General features: G+C 34.9%; 1 pseudogene; it reads left to right on the forward strand.

Annotated features, from left to right (window-relative positions):
• Positions 1-289: 289 nt before the first annotated feature.
• On the forward strand, positions 290-1,181 carry LOC125160550 (cyclin-dependent kinase 1-like; annotated as a pseudogene).
• The last annotated feature ends 3,581 nt before the right edge of the window (positions 1,182-4,762 follow it).

The raw sequence follows: 4,762 nt of genomic DNA on the forward strand, positions 1-4,762 counted from the left end.
ACATGGTAGAGTCCAGATTTGACTCCTGGTCTGTTTGATGCTAAGGTTTTTGTATTTTTCCCTTTAGGTCTGAATTATACTTTTCCTTGTTGTTAGTCAGTGGCACAGTTTTTCTCTCAATCACTAAGCTCTGTTCGTGATTAAACAATTATATTAAAAACGTAGTGCTTAAGAAAAAAAGAAAAACCTGGCTCTCGGAAGTTGAAGCGAGAGTGACGCCGATGTGGTAGCCACCGCCACTTTCGTCATGGGATAATAAAGCCGGGACGTACCACCTCACTGGTTAACTATGGAAGACTATACCAAAATAGAAAAAATTGGAGAAGGTACCTGTGGAGTTGTGTGTAAGGGTAGACACAAAACTACAGGTCAAGTGGTAGCCATGAAGAAAATCAGACTAGAAAGTGAAGAGGAAGGGTTTCTAGTACTGCAATTCAGGAAATTTCTCTATTAAAAGAATTTTGTCATCCAAATATAGTTCGTCTTCAAGACGTGCTTATGCAAGTTTCCAGCTTATATCTCATCTTTGAATTCTCTTCCATGGATGTCAAGAAATACTTAGATTCCATCCCTCCTGGTCGGTTCATGGAATCTTCACTTGTTAAGAGTTACTTGTACCAAATCCTACAAGGGACTGTGTTTTGCTACTCCAGAAGAGTTGTGCACAGAGACTTAAAATCTCAAAATCTATTGATTGATGACAAAGGAACAATTAAACTAGCTGATTTTGGCCTTGCCAGAGCTTTTGGAATACCTGTTAGAATATACCACATGAGGTAGTGATGCTCTGGTATAGATCTCCAGAAGTAATGCTGGGGTCAGCTCGCTACTCAACTCCAGTTGACATTTGGAGTTTAGGCACCATGTTTACAGAATTAACAACTAAGAAACCACTTTTCCATGGGGATTCAGAAATTGATTAACTCTTCAGAATTTTCAGAGCTTTGGCCACCCCCAATAATGAAGTGTGGCCAGAAGTGGAATCTTTATAGGACTATAAGAATACATTTCCCAAGGGGAAACCAGGAAGTCTCGCATCCCGTGTCAAAAACTTGGATGGAAATGGCTTGGGTCTGTTCTCAAAAATGTTGATCTATGATCCTGCCAAATGAGTTTCTGGCACAATGGCACTGAATCATCCATATTTTAATGATTTGGACAATAAAATTAAGAAGATGTAGCTTTCTGAGCATTTCTACGTATCAGAAACAGATAGTTATGTTTTTACTGCTTTGTCTATTTTTGTTTTGTGTTTTTCTCTTTCTTTCTTGCAAACTTAAGCTGTACTTAGTCTTCTGATTTCAAAACTATAACTTAAAAATGTAAATATTGTTCTATATGAATTTAAATATAATAATTCTGTATATGTTTATAGATCTCACTTCAACAACTATTTGTTACCATAATAAAAGTATAAATCTACTTTTAGGCATAAAAAGGAATGAAATTTTGCCATTTGCAATGATATGGATGGAGCTAGAGAATATTATGCTATGTGAGCTAAGTCAGTCATAGAAAGACAAATTCTAAATGACTTCACTCATATGTGGAATTTAAGAGACAAAACAGATGAACATATGGGAGGAGGAAGGAAAAAGAGAGAGAGGGAAACCATAAAACAAACTCTTAACTGTAGAGAAAAAGCTGAGGGTTGCTAGAGGGGAGGTGGGAGGCGTATTAAATGGGTATTAGGTATTAAGGAGGACACTTGTGATGAACACTGGGTGTTGTATATAAGTGATGAATCACTAAATCGTACACCTGAAACTAAAAAAAAAAAAAAAGATTGTGAATTCCCTCTTGTTTTTTTTTATTTTCCATTTCATTGATTTTTGATCTCATATTTATTATTTTCTATATTCTATTTTCTTCAGATTATTCTTGTTCCTTTTCTAATGTCTTGATCTTGAACTAATTAATTTTAAATCATTTCATTTTTTAAATTAATTTTTTAGTTTATTTATTTTTGAGAGAGAAAGAGAGAGAGAGAGTTGGGGAGGGGCAGAGAGACAGGGAGGCACAGAATCTGAAGAAGACTCCAGACTCTGAGCTGTCAGCACAGGGTCTGATGCAGGGCTCAAACTCATGAACTGTAAGATCACGACCTGAGCTGAAGTTGGATGCTTAACCACCCAGGCACCCTAAAATCACTTGATTATATGTAGGTATATATGTATATACTATGCACCTATACATAGTATATATGTATATATATTTAATTATGTAAATTTACCTCTAAATCCCAGTTAACTGCATCTGATAAATTTTGATATGTAGCACTTTCACATGTGTTCATTTATGATTTTTCTATTATGATAGCCTCTTTACATTTTAAAGGTTTCAAATATGGGAGGTTATAGGCAAATTTCCTTTTAAACAATGTTAAATTTATTTCTAATTTTATTGCAGAGATTATAATTTATACACTATTGATTCTTTTGACCAGATACCAAGAAAGAATACCCAAAGCATTGCAACTTTTCTAAATATGCTATGTACACATTAGAATAATATATTTTATGTATTTCTTGGGAGCAGTCTTTATATACACACATGTGTAAGTATACCAAATCAAGCAGTTTAGGTCTGTTATTTAAGTGTACTATAACCTTTCTAATTTTGTTCACTAGTTCTATCATTTTATGATAGGTAATGTGCATGTAAGCACCCCCCTCCCCAACTGTAATTGTGGATGTGTATACCTTCCTTGAGCTCTATTTTGCCTTATATATTTTATTTTTATTGTGATAAGATGTATAACATAAAATTTACAATTTTCACAGTATCGAAGAGTACAATTCAGTGGCATTAATTACATTCACAGTGTTAGGTAACCATCACGGCTGTTTGCAAAACTTTGATTAATCCACACAGAAACTCTGTAACCATTAAGCAACAGCTCCCTATTCCTCCTCCCCCTGGCTCTGATAATCACTAATCTGCTATTTGTCTCTATTAATTTGTCTATTCTAGATACCTACATGGAATCCTACAGTGTTTGTCCTTTTGTGCTGGTTTATTATACCTGGCAAAATGTCTTGGGGTGTTTATTTTGTAGCATGTATGAGAACTTCATTCCTTTTTATTTTCAGGTACATTCAAAACCCACTGATTTTAAAGCTTTTGTCAACACACTCTAATTAGTGATTTTTTTGACTGTGTGTAGTTATTTCACATGTTTTGGGATATAGTTTGCAGCTTCATTAGGAGTGGGAAGTTCTGTCTCTCTCTCAGTCTCTTAGTCTCACATGTTTGGTTGCCTCCACTAGAATCATATGGCTTCCCAGTCCAGAACCAGGTCTTATGTAATATAATGAGAGCTTAATGCGCAAGTTCTCCTGTGGCATAGACAGAATGCAGATCATGATCTGAGCCAGCAGGTGGTTGGTTTCCATTCTTGTTTACGAGGCTGTTTATGTGTCTTCCCATTTCCTTATGCCCGTAGCTTCTTAAAAGCTGTAGCCACATGTTGTGTTGGTCAGCCACAGTTTGCTGATTTTTTCCTTCCCGGTGCCCTTTCATGACCAGGGCAACTCCACCCCAGTCCCTGGCACTGAGTTGTGATTCTAGCTCTCTAATTCCTTGTGCTGGATGGATCTTTTTCTGGTGTGTCACCTTACATAGCTGAAACTCCCAGTTGCTGCTTCCATACCCAGAGCTCAGCAGGCCCGTAGGCTCAGCCCTGCTGACCGCTTGCATTTTTTTTCAGTTTCTGTTTCAAAGAGATGTTTATCTTGTTTTTAGTCTCAGCTGTGTCTTTTTTTGTTTTTTGTTTTTTGTTTTTTTATTTTATCCTTCCCTGCCTTGGATCAATAGAATTTCTATGGTACTTTTTCCCCTTTATTAGTTTGGAAGCTGTTGATTGTATCTCTATTCTTTAATGGCTATAATTAAGTTTTTTTAAATACAGAGATATATGACATTCTTACAGTGAAGTTTATGACACCATATTCATTCTTTTAAAGAACAGTTATGAAATGTCCACATCTTTACCAATACCAAGACCAAAAAAAAAAATATCATCACACCCCAGAATCTTTTTATGGGGCCCTCCTGGATTATTCTCCTTCCCTCCTTTTTTAGCAATTATCATGTATAAGAATTTATACTAATTCTTTATTTCCTTTTTTTTACTTTTTATCCCCCCTATGTTTATATCCTTTAATAAAACTAAGTTTTTTTTCTGTTTCTGAAGGTAATATAAGTGAATTACTTGTTTTTCTGTTTGCTCTTTTTTACTCAATATGATGTTTAAGATTTATTCTTATGCATCAGTGTATTTGGTCAGAGTAATATATTACAAAATTATTTGAAATGATTATATTTTTCCCATGTGGTTGTGTTTTTTAAATTGATGAAGAGTTTGGTTCACTTGTTTTGTGTTGGAGTTAACTTTATTGAGATATAATATACATAAAATTTACAACTTGTGAGTGTAGACTTGATTACGTCAACAGATATATTCATCATCATAACACGGAACATTTCTGTCACCCCAAAAAGTTTCTTTATGCCCTTTGTGATTAATCCTTCTTCCCATTCCCTAGTCCCTGGCACCCGCTGATTGGCTTTCTGTTACCATAATTTTCGCTTCTAGAATATCATAAAAATGGAATGATACTGTATGAGCTACTTTTTATTTGGCTTCTTTCATCTAGCATAATGCTTTAAACATGAATCCACAGTGTTTTATGTATCCTTAATTTGTCTCTTTTTGTTACATGGTATTCTATTGTATATAAAGGCCCATTTGGTTATTTGT

This window comes from Prionailurus viverrinus, chromosome A2, assembly GCF_022837055.1.
Source record: "Prionailurus viverrinus isolate Anna chromosome A2, UM_Priviv_1.0, whole genome shotgun sequence".
Classification (NCBI taxonomy): Eukaryota; Metazoa; Chordata; class Mammalia; order Carnivora; family Felidae; genus Prionailurus; species Prionailurus viverrinus.